Source organism: Mauremys mutica, chromosome 10 (genome assembly GCF_020497125.1).
Source record: "Mauremys mutica isolate MM-2020 ecotype Southern chromosome 10, ASM2049712v1, whole genome shotgun sequence".
Taxonomy (NCBI): domain Eukaryota; kingdom Metazoa; phylum Chordata; order Testudines; family Geoemydidae; genus Mauremys; species Mauremys mutica.
The window spans coordinates 50,694,825-50,712,187 of NC_059081.1; the positions used below are offsets into that span (position 1 = coordinate 50,694,825).

At 39.4% G+C, this 17,363-nt stretch overlaps 1 long non-coding RNA gene across 2 annotated transcripts in view; it reads left to right on the plus strand.

The window, feature by feature from the left end:
* The first annotated feature begins 3,495 nt into the window (after positions 1-3,495).
* LOC123343310 overlaps positions 3,496-17,363 on the plus strand; it is a 53,466-nt gene continuing 39,598 nt past the window's right edge. For both annotated transcript variants that reach the window (XR_006572188.1, XR_006572187.1), the window contains exons 1-3: positions 3,496-3,624; positions 10,420-10,480; positions 10,713-10,748. This is a non-coding gene — a long non-coding RNA (uncharacterized LOC123343310). The remainder of the gene's footprint in view (positions 3,625-10,419; positions 10,481-10,712; positions 10,749-17,363) is intronic.

Consider the following 17,363-nt stretch of genomic DNA (forward strand, 5'->3'; position numbering starts at 1 on the left):
AGGCTGCAGAACTGCAACAGAAAAGCCAGTCTGAAACAGAACATGAACAAACTTGCTCATAGCATTCCAGCACTTCCTAGTTTGGGCTAGGTTGGAAATACTGCCTGGGACTTATGACACATAAAAAGGTGATCAAACAAAGCAGGTTTTTTGTTTATTATGGTAATGTCATAGTTTTGTCCATCACAAAAGACTAAGGTCTGTGTATGAGGAATGGCTAAAGGAGCAAGTTGGTTTTTATTTTATCTGAACTGGTTCACCCATTCCTCACAGAAAATGTATTTTAAATAGTTAACTAATCTGTAGAATTAGTTAACACCTTGAAGCCAACATTGTTCTTCACAGACATAAGTACTATCACTGTAAATCAGGGGACTTGGGGTTTGTTTGGTCATTTTTGGTGACCTGTTTTGACAGAGATTATTCATTTTAAAAATTACCTCAACAGAACTTTTGTCTTAGCAGTGGGCCAAAGTAATGAACACACAAATCTCATTGATAAGTAATAAAAAAAGAATAGCGTCTAGCTTGATATAATGGTCACAAATATCAGAGAGTTTGTATTTGAAATTAGTGCACCTTAAACATGGAAAATAAATCATACAGGGATCATTTAAATCAACTGATGACAAGAAAAATTAACCTACAGACATATAGACCACAGTCAAAGTCATAGTGAAAAGGAATTGCCTAGAGCAGTGGTTCTCAAACTTTTTTGTTCACGGACCACTTGAAAATTGCTGAGGGTCTCAGTGGACCACTTAAGGATCTTTCCAAATATTGTTTGTATCGTTAGCTAACTATTGTAAAGTGCTTTGGATAAAAGCGCTATATAAAAATAGCCTTAATAATAATTAACTTTTTTTGGTTCTACATGTAACCCCTTTGGGGTTTAGAGAGCATGGCCCCTTTAAATCTTTTTCCCAGGTGGGAGGGGGAGAGTAAGAAAAAAGGAGGGAAAGTCCAGGGGGGCGGGGCTGGAGCTCCAGGGAGGGAGAGGCAGCCGGCAGGCCCGGCAGAAGTGAAGCAGGGAGAACCTGCCTGAGGAGAACAGACCTGATCGGGGACAGCCCAGGACAGGAGCCAGGAGGAGCCCTGTGCCGGGGGGAATCGCCCGAGGAGGACAGGCCGGAGCTGGAGCCAGTATCACGCCTGCCCAGAGCTGCGTGGGGCTGTGAGTACTGGGGCTGGTGACTCTGCACTGGGAACAAGGAGGGAGGCTGTAGCTAGGTAAGTGGGGAGGGGGTCGCTCTGTGTGGCTTTGCAGAGAGCGGCAGAAGAGGGCACCGGAGGGGTTTGCTGGGGAAAGTTCACTGGAGCCGAAGACGACCAGGAGCCCCCCCAAGACTCACCACCAGACTGAAACTTTGCTCAGGCCTCCTGAACTCTGTGTGCAGACACATTGCTCGGTGTCTGCCCTGTCAAACTGTGCTACCACTGGGCCTGTGGGGCCTTGGTTTGGATGCAGCCCTGTTTTACTGCTCCCCCTATATATCTCATCCCTCTGTAAATAAATACTTCCCTTTGTTATATCCATTGTCCAGATTCCTGTGGGTGGGTGTGTTCACTCTGGGGGGGGTTGGAACAGGTGCCCCTGGGGTGGAAGGGGTTTCTCCTGCTGCATTCCTGCGCGCGCTGTCTCTTGGCCAGAGCTGCCTGCAGAGCAGACTCCATCTTGGCCACGAGGGCGCTAAAGTTACACACAAATAAAAGCACATGAGTCATATTTTAATATCAGTACTCTTACCTTTCTAATGCGATGGATGTGCCCTCTCTCCCCTGCCCCTGAGCTGGCACTGGGAAGGAGTGGGGTCTCTCCCCAGCAGCTGCAGCCCTGGAGCTGGGGAAAGCAGCCCTGCATGTCCCAAATTCCACCCACCCCTTTTTCTCACCCCACTGCCCCTTCCCACCTACCTCCTATCTCCCCCAAGGCCACCACCTCACCTTACATGTGCATCTTCTCAGGGGCCAAGCCTAATTAGTGGAGCTAATTAGGTGGGTGGCCCTTCATTTTTTCCCTCTTCTCCATTCTCCACTTCATCCCTTTCTGTTGTTGTCCTATGAAAATCTCATTGCATGGGTGATGGAACTATGCCTTTAAAATAGTTCCTATTCCTCAGCTCTCTTTTGTTACATTGTTTGTTGAGAGTGTGACATCAGAGGTTACTTTCCCAATGATCACAAACCCTTTCACACTTATTCATTTGGATATTATGAGATTATTAGTTAAATCATCTTAGAACTATTTTTTTAAATAAAAACATTTGGAAACATAGGAATTGTCACACTGAATCAGACCTGAGGTCCATCTAGTCCAGTATCCTGTTCTCACCTCGTCAATGGAGTAGTTTTCTCAGAAATACCACTGGGGTGGCAACAAGACTTTAGAGTCACCAAAAGACCTGTGCACACAGAACCAAAAAAGCCCACAGAAAAACAAACAAAAAGCCTTCTGCTAGCCCACACCTAGGGGGGATAAAGGAACTGCACCAACACACAAACAGTTAAATATTTCTATGTTGATAGTTCTTTATTTGGATCAAAATAATATTCAGTAAAATTTGCACTAGTGAGCAGCTTACCACCCTCAAAGATCTAGATTTATGACACTGGATTTGAAATATGTAATAAAGACTCAAGGACACGACAGCAGATGAGGAAGCCTGACATGATGTGCAATTCAACTCTTAAACAAGTATAGCTGGGTTTTTTATTCGTATATATTTGTAGATAATACTGTAAGTATGGATATGTACGCATGTATGACTTTATGCTGATGAGCACCATTGAAGTCAATGGAGCTATGTGAATATACAATAAGGGCATGATCCAAAAGCTGTTGAAGTCAATGTAAAGAATCGCACTGACTTCAGAAGACTTTGGATCTAGCCCTAATGCCCTTGACCCTTAGAGCTTAAACACTAAAGGCCTCTGCTACCCACACTTCAAGCAGTACTTTCTTCCAAGAGAAGTCCCATTGGATTCAAAGGCCCTACTTGACATGAAAATTTAATCCTAAATTAGTTGAAGAACCAGAAATAAAACTGACAACCCCTGGTAACAATCAGTGAGCTAACTCCACATTCCATAAGATGGTTGTGAATTTGGATGTAAAATGGCTGGCATGCTTCATTATCTGGTTTATTTGAGTTATAGATTATGGACAAATTGATATTACGCCTGTTGATAGGAATATTGAACCAAAATTATTTCCAGAAGAGCATTTCTACATACAGTGAGAGAAGGTTCTCATTTTCCTTACTATAATACAAACAAATTTCTAAGTAACAACTTCCATGACAGTATACTTTACATTGGTGCTATCTGGGCTTGAGAAAACTGCTATAGTCATGAAATAGCATACACTGTAATGAAAAGTCAAATGGGAGGCCACTGCATACATGTAATGTCCTAATGCCTGCCATTGTGTCATAATGCATTCATGAGCATGTCTTAACTAGGAAGCTTATCCTGCCTAGCAACTAATCCTAGCTAGGAGATGACAGTAAGTAGTTGGTTGCCTGAGCTCAGCAGTGGTGAGAAATAAATCAGCTGTAGTGGAACTGCCCCAAAAGAAGTGATTACAGCTTCTTTGCATTTAAGATTCAGAGTCCTGGATTTAAGGTACAGCTACTTTTCTCAATAGGCATTAGCCAGTGAACATCTCTTCACCTGTTTGTATGGGAGAGTGATAGTAACATTGTTTTGTACCTATGAATAAAATAGTGGAAGCAGTCATGAAGATGTTTTAAATAGATTACTGGAGGGAAAATATGTATAGAATCATGGAGGTAAATTCACCAGGTCCTACCTACTTCATTGATTCACTTATGCCAGGTCTGAATCTGGCCTCTGGCCTTTATCTTAATCAGATGCATCCAAATATTTGCAAGTTTACTGAGCATAGCCTTAATTAAAACTTTGCTTATAGTAAACTATATAAAACAAGTTGCAGAGGTCTGGGACATTTTTTCCTCCATAAACACATGTAATTGCGAAAACTCAAAGATGATTGCTAAAAGTTATTCAACATATTTGGTTTTCAAATCTTGTGAGAATAGGCTCTCCTGTGGCAATTCCAGTGTTACCTAACTTCAGACAAGTCAGAAATGCAATGGGTGAAATCCTGGCCCCATTGATGTCAGTGTGGTCAGGATTTCACTCTGAAGTTAGTAGTGTGTGCACAGTCATCTAGCCAAGCAATGGCATCTTCAGTGGCGTGATGCAGTTCTTCTAGGCCACCGCTGAACCTAGTCAGCAGGCATTCATCGACAGTGTGCGGCGGCGTCTGCGCTGCGCCACAGCTGCACAAAGAGCTGTCACAAAAGCCCCAGCGATACGGTTTGTCTGCACAGAGACCTTGCCCGGTCCAGAACCTGTTCAATAGGGACCACTGGGGACGGGGCAAGTCAAAACCAGGTGGGCAAATGGTGGGGTCAGTGACGAGGGACTGGTTGGTGCTTATAACAGATATCCATTGGAATGGGTTTCACTCTGTGAGAATAATTTCTTGTATTAATGAGCCTTGATTTTCCAAGCTATTGAGGGGATTTGGATGCCCAATACTCATTCAAATTAATGTGCATCCTAACCCCCTAGACATTGAAAAATCTCAACCCATGGTATCTATACTAAAGTAGGTATTGATATTGGTCTCATCACTATGTTATGTGTAGGCGTCATATGAGAAAGTGGATATGTTGTCAAAATTATAGAGCACAATAGAGAGTTAGTATTCTGAGTTATATTCCCACTTTTAACTTTGATCTCTTCTGTAACTTTGGGCAAATTATTTTACTGCTTTATGCTCCTACCTGTAAAATAGAGATAATGATATTTACTTACCTTATTGTACAGGTAATGAGAGGGTTAATTATTAAGTAAAGAACTTTGCTCATTTGTAGAGCACTTTGAGGTTCTTTTGGTGGAAGGAGTTACACAAGTGAAAAGTACTGTGGTGTTTATGCTTTGTCATCCATCAAAGTTGACACCCTCTGTGATGTTGTGATAATTGAACCTAAAAATATACCCTGTTAGTTCAACTGTAAAACGTGAGTATGCATTCATAAGATGTCACTGTGACGGGTTGGATCACAGAACCCCTCCTGGGAGCTGCCACCTGATGTGCCAAGACTACCTCTGCTCCTGTTTTCCCTGCCAACTTAGGACTCCAGCACCCTGTCTTGCTGAGCCAGACACTCCCGTCTGCTCCAACAAAGACCCAGGGTCTGAATTACCTGCCCCAAAGCTGCAGGTTTACCTGAAAACAGGCTTACAGAAGTGGCTTGTTTTTAGCACTCAGATGCCCAGCTCCCAGTGGGGTCTAACCCCAAATAAATCTGTTTTACTCTGTATAAAGCTTATGTGGGGTAAACTCATAAATTGTTCACCCTCTATGACACTGATAGAGAAATATGCACAGTTGTTTGCTCCCCCAGGTATTAATACATACTCTGAGTTAATTAATAAGTAAAAAGTGATTTTATTAAATACAGAAAGTAGAATTTAAGCGGTAACAGTCAGAACAACGTAAGTAACCAAGCAAAATAAAATAAAATACGCAAATCTATGTCTAATCAAACTTAAATACAGATAAGATCCTCACCAGTTCCAGAATGCTCCCTTTTACAGACTAATCTCCTTTTAGCCTGGGTCCAGCAATCACTCATACCTCCTGTAGTTACTGTCCTTTGTTCTAGTTTCCTTTAAGTATCCTCGGGGGTGGGTGGGGGTGGGTGAAGAGGCTCCTTCTTTAGCCAGCTGAAGACAAAATGGAGGGGTCTCCCAGGGGTTTCAATAGACTTTCTCTTGTGGGTGGAGACCCCCTCCTCACCCTGTGTAGAATCCAGTCACAAAATGGAGATTCAGAATCACATGGGCAAGTCACATGCCCATGCATGACTCAGGACTTGCAGGTAGCAGCCATTACCCACATGCTACCTTGAACATCCTCAGGTAGACTTCTTATGTGGATTGGAATCTTCCAAGCTCTTTTGTCTGTTAAGTGCTTCCTGACTGAGCACTTAACTTGCACATGCCTTTCCCAAGAAGTGACCAAATGTTCTAACTAAGGCTACTTAGAAATTAAGCAATTATACAGCCAATGTTCATAACTTTGAACACACAAATGGTGCCTGCATACAACTAGGATGAACATAACCAGTAGATCATAACCTTTACACAGATAAGTTACATGGCATATGTAGCAAAACCCTATTCCAGTTATGCCATACATACATTTATGAGCACACCCCCATAAAGCCTTATGGGGTACACTGTCACAGTCACAATAACTTATAATGACTTATAAATGTTGATGTGGAAAGGTACGAAAGAGAGACAGAGAGAATGAATTAGTCCAAACAAAAAGGCCTATTGCTATAACTGATTAACTGTATCAAGATCATGTGAACCAAATTTGGTGTGTTGGAAACTGGGCCTAATTGTTGGTGAGGTGATGGGCTATTCCACCCATCATCCCTTTTGAGGTCCTTTAAAGACAGAGACTTTGGGGAGAAAAATTGACTTACCAAAGTGAGCTTCACCCTCATGGCTGACACCCCCACCATCTCCTGGGACCCCAGGCCTTCGTCATCCTGATCCTGAGAGATGTCCTGACCAGACTGGGCCAGAAAGAGGGACACACATTAAATCACTACCTCTACCAGATGCATCTAAATCCCAAACACCACCTGGGATAAAATGGGAGTCGGACTTTAAGAAAAACAGCAACAATACTAGGTCCAGCCCATCTCTCTCCAGCTAAAGGGAAAGGGAACAAGGGTTGTTAAAATAAAAATCTTAATATTTTCCCTTCCTTTCTTTATCTTTAATAAAAGGATAAAATGCTTTTAATGGCGTGTTTGCCATGGTACTAAGCAGACTGAGGTCTCTGTATACCAAATCTCGAATCTTGTTTAACATTGTTTAATGTTGGACAGTGAGTGGGTAATATTAAACACCTTTGGCCCATATATTTCATCTAAATTAATACAACAGTGACCTTATACAATAATAGTAATATGTAGTTCTTATATAGTGCTTTTCATCAGTAGATCTCAAAGCATTTCACAATCTTTAATATATTTATCCTCACAACACTCTTCTGAGGTAGGGAATTATTATTCCCCTTTTTATAGACAGGGAACTGAGGCACAAAGATGCTAAGTGACTTGCTTAAGCTCTCAAAGGAAGTCTGTGGTGGAGCTAGGAATTGAACCTGGGTCTCCCAAGTAATTTAGTTTATCCCATGCCTCAGTTTCCCATCATTAAAATGGAGATTATACTTCTCCACCTCACAGGATTTTGTAAGGATAAAATCCACAAAGTGCTCAGATATAATTATGGTGATGAGAGCCATACAAATAGGTAGGGTAGACAGATAGGAAATGGTTTGATTTATTTCCAGTTTCAGGTATCTGTTCAGGCTGGGTAGTATATATTAAGTGCCATAGAATAGATAAGATAGCCTGGAAGATGAAAAGCATTATACAAATGTTAAGTATTATTATTATTTGCCTGAACCTCTTTATACCTATCCTTAATAAATAATATTAAATCTGCTAAAAGGATAAACAAAATAAACTCCCTCAACCCAACAGAACTGAAACTTTAAGTAACAAAAGTGCTGTACAGAATGCTTGATAGTTGCACAATAACCCTCACTAAAATCAATGCTGGGCTGTGGGATTGAAGTATTGTGAACCCTAAATTGTTGCAGTTTGAGGATGTGCTTTGCTTTAATTGGGGGAGATTACATGAAAGACTGGCTTGTGTGTATGTGTACTATTGACCTTTACTGAAACGAATATGTCAGACTTATTCATATGCATAAGAGTTCGTTCTCCTGGCTGCACTGGTTGAACTGCTTCTGAGTTAATTGAGTAGAGGCTTGTGTTTTTGGAGCTAAATGGCACAAGTTCTATTGTAGAAGCTGCATCCAAGTGCTTGGCCTGTGCTCAGGGTGTTTGCATATGACTAATTTGTTCCATTTAGTAAGATGTGAAACAGCATATGTCATATTTTGAACCTTTGATCTAAATGAAGAAAACAACGACTTATTCATTGTTTCAGACAACAAACTTCTGACACTGAAAAGGAAAAAAAAGTAACAAAGTCAAAAAGAGAATGAAGAATTATATTCAAGTTGCAACCAACACTTGATCTGGATGACTGTTGCTTGTAGACTGGGGGCCACTGCCTAATCGCCTGGCATAGGACAACTGTGCTGTTAATCTTATGTGATCCATTTGTGTCTTGGAGATTACATCAGATTTTACCATATCACAGTACATTATAGAATAATAAAAGCACAAATACATCACATTACAAGTAATCAACTGTATGAAAAATGCAAGACAGCATTTATTTTTAGGGAACAGTGATTAAGAATATCTTATTCATAGACTAAAATCATACATTTTATAATTGTATGTGATCCTTTGTGTGATGATAGTCTGATATTTTAGCAATATCCTAAATTGTCATGATACAGGACATTTGGCACTAGGAAAGGGGCATCCCTTAAAATAACAAACTGCTGATCTCCCTAGCTTCTACCCTGATCTGGAGAGACTACTTTTAGAAATGAGAGAGGTTTTCCAATCATCATTCCTTTAGCTTCTCTACTGCGACTGCCAACTAAGTCATCAATTAATATCTACTTGATGGTGGTTTCTGTGATGCAGACACCATTGTAAATCCTGAGTAACTCCACTGACTTTAGGGAGCTACTCTGGATTTACACAGAATCTTATCTTCTATATATCCCAATTCCTTGAGCCATACAGTGCATTCTGGTATCCTTGATTTAATAGATGGTGATTGTGAGAAATCATGAGGAATATGATGTAGGTAAGGATTTTGTAACTAGAAAACAGATTTTCAAGGAATTACTTAGTTATTTTGCCAGCTTAAAAAATTGAGAGGTCTTAGGTAAAATTGAGTGTAACACGGCTACCCCTCTTATACTTTGAGCCTGGCAGAGTTACTGCAGCATATCATGAGATCAGAAAAATACAGTTTGTTCCAGTTATGGAATAACCATGAAACTATAGAACTTACTGAACAGCGAGAAAAGCATGTAGGGGGAAGTCATCTACTGCTAGCATCCTGGAGAGATTCTAATAGTCAGGGATATATTTGGATGTAGTGGAGTTTTGTGAGCTTTGCACTGAATGTCAATTAACAACATCACCATAGGTGACAGAGCGTTACATTAATACCCCTCTGGATGATGGAAGTGGTTGGTTGGCTGGTTTTGTTTTTAAAATAGTAAGTTGGGGAGCTTCTGTACATGTGATGTACTTTTAGTGTGTGTGATAAATACAACCACCACTTACACCCTTGGGATAATTAACAATAAAATTGTTATACTTTATATGCAAATTAACTCCCCTTAGACCTCTACATGAAAGTGGCATGGTAAAAATCTAACTACTAACCTGAGAAGTCTTCTTTATAGAATGAAGTGCTTGGATTTTTAGGTCACTGAATCAAACTGAGAGATAAAATATGTTGGGGTTTTTAAATAAACTTTACATAGAAAAGAGTGAAGGAGTATATTTAATTTTGTTCTGACTTGGATGTGTTGGATTTGCTCTTCTTTAGAGCAGCGGTAGATAGTGGTGGGTGTTTGGTGACTGTATATATATAGAGGGTAAGTTGTGAAGATGCTGTAGGAATATAGGTTTGGGAGGGATAGGTATTTGTTCTATTTGTATATGAAAGGTAAGAGGCAAGATGTTAGCTTAAAAACTCCAGCAGCTTCCCAGCACATCTCTACTCCTGTAGAACTTATATATTCTACCAGGGTCCCTTCATTAGAACTTCTGATGAAGTTTTCTTAACTTTGACAGGGACCCTGCAGAGAACTACTAGAGCATATGGCTGAGGATATGGGCTTGACGCCTGCCACAGACAATAAGATAATTGGGGATTAAGTTATGTAAAGGATTTAAGTCTTCAAACTCTCATGTACCCTCCTTGTTCTGTTCAGAATTTCTTAAACTACCAAAGGGAGGTGCACAGTTGTAAACACCATGGTGCTCGCATAAGTTTGTAAACAATATAGCATGTTAACACAAAAAAAATTATGAAAACAGACATCAGTCCTTAGGAATTATAGGGTAAGCCAATGTGCAGTTTCCAGACCAAAGTGTTTTTGAGATATAATGCTGCAAAATGTTTTAGGGGAATTTTGCAAAAATGAAAACCTACAGTTTCAGACTTGACAAGTACCTGATGCAATTAACCACAAACTTCTAGAAAATATCCTCTGGCAGAGATAATTTAGGCAGGTTAATTTAGTTTGGGGAAAGTTAGTGATTGTGGGGGGAGCAGGAAATTTGTGAAAATTGTGTTTATAATGAAAAACTATTTAAAACTCTGGCTCCATAATTTTTTTAATGCTGTTTACAGGTTGTTCTTAGTGACATTGACATCTCACTGTGAAAACTTTCACACTGTTGGACTACACACGGTGGGTACAGTATTTCTTTAAGATGCACATTATCTTAGTTTTAAATGCATGAATGTACACAACCATACAACAGTGTTTTAATTTTTCTATTTATAGTCACTACCAAACCTTGTAGTTCAATCCTACAGTTATCTCAATTTTTGCCTGCAGTCAGATCTGTTTGTATTTTTAAATGTTTTTCAGACTCCAAGAGTTGCATGTCTAGCATCTCTTTTTTTATATATTTTTGCAGTGGGCTGCCCTGGAAGTGATTCTTAAACTGGAGAAGGTATTGTTTTGGAGTTTTGTATTTTAAATTATTATTCTTACAATTATTTTTTTCTTGACTATCTTTGGGAAATAGAGGGGAAGTTATTACTCTTATATAGGCTGTTCAAAACACACAAACACATGAGGGGAGGGTAATATGTATGGGTAAAATGTCTCCATCAGGAAGTTAACCCCTGCTAAACCCATCTGACATCACCAAAGGCTCTTATTAAGCACCAGAGGTAAGTGATAGTAATGGCTTAATGTACAGAAGTTTTTAATTACATATAAGTAAGGGCTTCTTTCTTCCTTACTTGAGAAAAAATAAATTGAAAAACATTGAAAGAAATGTCCTGGTTTATATAATCCAAACATTTACAGTATGAATACAAGAGTTTGGATTGGGTCTGTTTTTATATGCTCTGTCCTAGCCAATGACGTCTGATGGGCTGGGCTTCAGACTGCTATTGGTGTTTACTATATGGTGTGACTATATGGTGTGACTACATTTACTGAAATGTAAATCTTTGTGGTTCCCAAAAAATTATCTGACAAAAGAAGGAAAGTCACCATCCACATGGCCCATTGACATCCCCAGAATTAAGAGCCTTGTGTACTCTGAGAGCAACAGCCAAAGGACTAAAATGTGTCACTTGTCATACCAAGGAAAACAACACATACTTCCAGAGTATGTCTGGAAGTATGTGTTGTTTTCCTTGGTATGACAAGTGACACATTTTAGTCCTTTGGCTGTTGCTCTCAGAGTACACAAGGCTCTTAATTCTGGGGATGTCAATGGGCCATGTGGATGGTGACTTTCCTTCTTTTGTCAGATAATTTTTTGGGAACCACAAAGATTTACATTTCAGTTGGGAAGGGAGATAGCCCTAGTTTCAGCCCTATGTTGTGGCCAAATCTGGTGTAGAATATTGCAGTACAGCCTTTGTTCTCCAAGGTTACCAGAGGCAGTGTGATTCCAGGAGACTGAGAACAAGCAAACTTTTTAAGGTTGATGGGGAGCTATGAACCTGGCTACCATGACAATCAGTGTCACTCTCTCTTTAGATTAATTATATATATATATTCACATACACATATACATACATTATTATTTATTCTATTTATTAGTGTAGCCTGGAATGATCTATTCACTCCCCCACAGCCATACTCTTGCAGATGTATTCTCCATCTTCTGCATACATGCTACTCCCATTATTGATACTGAGAGTGTGTGAATTGAAGAAAAAACATAACTCTTGTATTTTAATATGGTTGTTAGGTTTTTGATAACCACAGCTTTCCTTTGCCCCTGATTTATTATTTTCCTGCTCTGTGTCAGTTTGACTTCTCTACTGATTATAATTCTGGTTCGTGATTTTTCAGTCACAAGTCTTTCTGATCCTCTTTGTAGTATTTTAATGCCTTATGTTTGCTTAAGCCCTTAGTTACGCTGCAGACCAGTGTTGTGCATCCAAGATGAGCATCTCTAGCACTGCTTAGAATGCTTTCTGTTGGGTTACATGGGATTTTCTTTTTATTGTTGTATAGGCTTGAGAAAACAGAAGTGAATGAAAGAATTTCTTGTGATTTTAAAGAAAATATTTCTCTGATTTGAGTGCTGTCTTATTAGTAAAATTGATATTATTTAGCATTTACTGTGCATAATGCTTTATGTTTTCAAAGTGCGGTGCATACAACTAATTAATCATTACAACATACTTGGGAAGTAATTATGGTGAGCATTATTTTCATTTTACAGGTGTGTAAAATGTGACACAGAAAGGCTAAGGGCTTGATTTACAACAGTGCTGACGGCCCACAATTCCAGCCAAAATGTTTTCCCACCTTATAGGATCACTTCTTCCTGTGTGAAGCTGCTGCCAAAACCAATGTCCAATTCCATATATTGACAAAAGAATATGTCATGTCTTCCTTCCTCCTCAAACCTCCTGGTATATCTTTGTTGCCATTGTTAAGTTTTTCCTTCTAGGGATATGATAGCCAGCTGCAGTATTGTTCTGACGAAACAGTATTTCCTTACATATAACCACAAATGCACTGATCCCTTAGAATGAAAGACCAAAAATGGTACTGGCTTCTCCTACAAAGAAGGTTCCAGGATGAGCAGTACCTTTGACCCCTCACTCAGGCTCTCCTTGGACACCCCTTCCAACTGCTAAGCCCAGGCCTATATTTCTCTTAGGGTGCAATCCTGCATTCATCTCACTCTTAGACTTTGTTTACACTAGCACTTTTGTCAGCAAAACTTTTGTCAGCCAGCGGTGTAAAAAAACACACACAGACTGACATAAATGTCACCAACAAAAGCGCTGGTACGGACAGTGCTATGTTGGCAGGAGATGCTCTCCTGCTGACATAGCTACCACTGTTCATTGAGGGTGGTTTAATTATCCCAGCAGGAAAGTTCTCTTCTGCCAGCATAGATTGGCTATACAGGAGGCCTTACAGCAGTGCAGCTGCACTGGTACAGTTGTGCTGCTGTAAGGTCCATACTGTAGACATAGCCTTAGACAGGGTCTCTGGTCACACAGCACCCCTGTTCACCAACCATGAGTCCTCAGCAGGGCCAGCTGAGTTTTTTGTTCCATCCTATACACTTCTCTCTGGAAGCTGTGAACAGTTTAAAAGGGCAGTGACAGAGAACAGCTTGTTCAAAACAAAATAACACTTATTTTTCCATAGGAATGTAACAAACAGAGAGGAAAAACCTTAAAACAAGAAAACCCTAACACATTGTTTTACCTAAGCTTAGCATTTCCCTCAGGCAGTTAAGCAGGACCAATTTAGCCTTGGTACCCACCTCCGCCCCTGTTCTCCTGGGGACCAAGTAACAGCTTGCTTCTCTTCAGACCCTCTGTGTTTCCAAGTATGTTGTAATGACCCTCTGTCTTTTCAGAGGCTCAGCTTTTAACTGCTTTCAAGCTCTTTGTTTAATAATTCCCATCTTAATCCCTCTTAAGACACAGACTGGGACTTTCCCTCTGCCTCCTGGGATAAACCAGAGTCCTGATTCCATATCACTAGAGGTAAACATCAAAGCAATTAGCACCTACAAGTACCAGAAATTGAGGCTGGCTACAATCACTAAGCTTAGTTCTGCAAACCAAAGCTAACTAAGACTGATTTAACCATTTTGCCAGCAACACAATAACCACCAAACCTACAGATAAAAGTAATTCAGTTAATACAGAAAACTTCCACGTTCTTCACTGTCATAAATTGTTAAAGTCCCTCCATACTTATTTTACATAAGTGGTCATGAGTTTGTTTCCATCAAGAACAGCAAGAGGATTGTTGTCCAACAGTCTTCTCATTAAACAAAAGTCTGTCTTATATATGTGTTTGAAAGCACTAGGCATCTCATCCTCCCTTCAAGGCTCAGCATAAGTCTGCTTCTGCCCATTTCTCTGCACTGATTTCTACCAGTCATACCATCTTCCATACTGGTTCCTCCCTTGCTCAGCACCTCCCAGGAGACTTTCAGCACTTGCAGTATTAGGCTTTTAAGCCAAGGACCCCTGAGACTATACCAAGTTTGACATGCAGAGGGGTTGTATGTAATAGCTTTTAAAATGTCAAAAAAAATGAAATTTGGTTTACAAACTGGGCATTTCTGCAAGGTGAATGACAGGTGGTTGGATTTTAAATCTTTTGCCATGTCTTTAAAACAAATGACCTTAAGGCTTTTTTATTCTGTTAGCTTTCCTTTCTTGTGTTAGCACTGCAAATCATAACAGTCTAGTATATCACTGTTGAATTTTTTTCCGAGAAAACTGATTGAAGAAGTTGTGATGTTAACGTTTTATTTTTTATCTGTCACAGGATTAGATTTTTATAGAGAAAAAATCTTTGACTCTGAAAAGTTCTTGAAAAGAATCCAATATGGTGAAGCCACCTATTATCAGCCTCAAGTTGCATAAACAACAGTCTCAAAATGCCAAACAATTTTTTGTTTTATCTTGATAGCTAACTTTTTTTTAATTAAAACTCCATCCCAAGGACATACATTGTATATAAAATAGGCTATTCAAATAACAAAGTATGTTAACTGTACAGACATCTATATTTGGTCTGAATCTACTAATCCAAATGTCAGGTCATTCCATGATTTCTTTTTTAGAATTAATGTGTTGGCTGGCTGCTGTCTTCCCTCAGTCCTATTAAGATTTTTTCCCCATTATTCCCTTTGCCCAGATTATTGTCCCTTCTCGAGCCCCTGTATCGGGGGTGGACAAATGTAGTGACCCTCTGAGACATATATGACAATGGTCAGAAGTTCAAGAGCCAGGATGCACAGTACGCAGAGGGCCAGGGAAGAATTCCCATCTGATACCAGTGCACCATAAGACTTATTAATGTAAACAGCCCTTCATTACCCCTAATGTAGGCCCCGGAATATGGGGTATGGCAGTTATTTGCTTGTATCATTCAGTGATATGGGGATTCTGGTCTGCAGAATAACCCATTGGCAGCACAGGTAAGGCTGCTATTAACTAGACCTTAACTCAGATGCCAGTGGGCCCTCCAGAGCAACTCAGAATCCATCATAAAACCGCCTTGGTCCTCACCTTTCCTGATCTTTACATTCTGTGCTATATCTCAACGGAGATGCAACACAGAATCTACTTCCATAAATCTTTTATCCATTCAGTCTACTAATGTTTACTGATAAATCTATTGTACAAGCACAAAATACTGTTACAATGTACAAACACAGACATGTGAATAGCTAGGAAAATGTTCAAAGTAAAATGGAAAACCACTGCACAAAGTGTGTGTTACTGTTATCAGGTATATTACTTCCAGCTGAAATGTAGAAACAAAAAACTCACCACCACTTTTCAGGCATTTTTATACATCATAAATAAACCAAAAAAAAAGAAATGGCCCAGCCCAAGTTTTTGTTTGTAGTTTGGGGTTTTTGTTTGTTTCCCTTTTTTTCTTTGCAAATTGCCTCTATCCCTTAACAGAATAAGGAACAGCAGTTCTCACTATCTGAACTGAGTTTTGTTCTGTTACCTCTAATCATATCTTTTTTTGGAGTTACCTAATGATTCAGATTTTGGTGCAAGATTAAAGAGGCCCACATGCTGAGAGTGAGTGTGGACACAAGAAAAATTGTATAGCTAATATTCCTCAGACCTCATACATTTCTAGTCCACCCAATCCAATAATTCACAACCCTCATTTCTATAGTAAAATTTTAGTATTCATACTTACTGATCATATTACATTACAACATAAAACCAGGGGCTGTCATGGGTCCCTCACATGTGCATGGCTTGCTGCTAATTTTGTCATCCCTATCTTATCTAATTCTGAATATTCCATTTATTTTTAAAAATTAAAATGTAATTATATATCATAATATTGGCATTAAATCTGGTTACTAGGGCTGTCAAACTATTAAAAAAATTAACTGTGATTAATTGCACTGTTAAACAGTAACAGAATACCATTTATTTAAATATTTTTGGAAGTTTTCTACATTTTCAAATAGCTGATTTCAATTAGAATACAGAATACACTGTACAGTGCTCACGTTATATTTATTTTTATTACAAGTATTTGCACTTTAAAAAACAAAAGAAATAGTATTTTTCAATTCACCTCATACAAGTACTGTAGTGCAATCTCTTTATCATGAAAGTTGAAATTACAAATGTAGAATTTTATGTACATAAAATAACTGCTTTCAAAAATAAAACAATGTAAAACTTTAGAGCCTACAAGTCCACTCAGTCCTATTTCTTGTTCAGCCAATCGCTCAGACAAACAAGTTTGTTTACATTTGCAGGAGATAATGCTGCCTGCTTCTTGTTCAGAATGTCACCTGAAAGTGAGAACAGGCATTTGCATGTCACTGTTGCAGCCAGTGTCGCAAGATATTTACATACCAGATGCACTAAAGATTCATATGTCCTTTCATGCTTCATCCACCATTCCAGAGGACATGCGTCCATGCTGATGACGGGTTCTTCTTGATAACAATCCAAAGCAGTACGGACCGCTGCATGTTCATTTTCATAATCTGAGTCAGATGCCACCAGCAGAAGGTTGATTTTCTTTTTTGGTGGTTCGGGTTCTGTAGTTTCCGCATCAGAGTGTTGCTCTTTTAAGACTTCTGAAAGCATGCTCCACTCCTCATCCTGCACAGATTTTGGAAGGCACTTCATATTCTTAAACCTTGGGTTAAGTGCTGTAACTATCTTTAGAAATCTCACATTGGTACCTTCTTTGCGTTTTGTCAGATCTGCAGCAAAAGTGTTCTTAAAATGAACAATATGTGCTGAGTCATCATCCGAGACTACTATAGCATGAAATATATGGCAGAATGCGGGTAAAACAGAGCCAGAGATATACAATTTTCTCCCAAAGAGTTCAGTCACAAATGTAATTAATGCATTATTTTTTAACGAGCGTCATCAGCATGGAAGCATGTCCTCTGGAATGGTGGCCAAAGCATGAAGATATGTTTAGCATATCTGGCATGTATATACCTTGCAAATAAGAAGTGGGCAGCATTATCTCCAGTAAATGTAAACAAACTTGTTTGTCTGAGCAATTGGCTGAACAAGTAGGACTGAGTGTGGCTCTAAAGTTTTGCATTGTT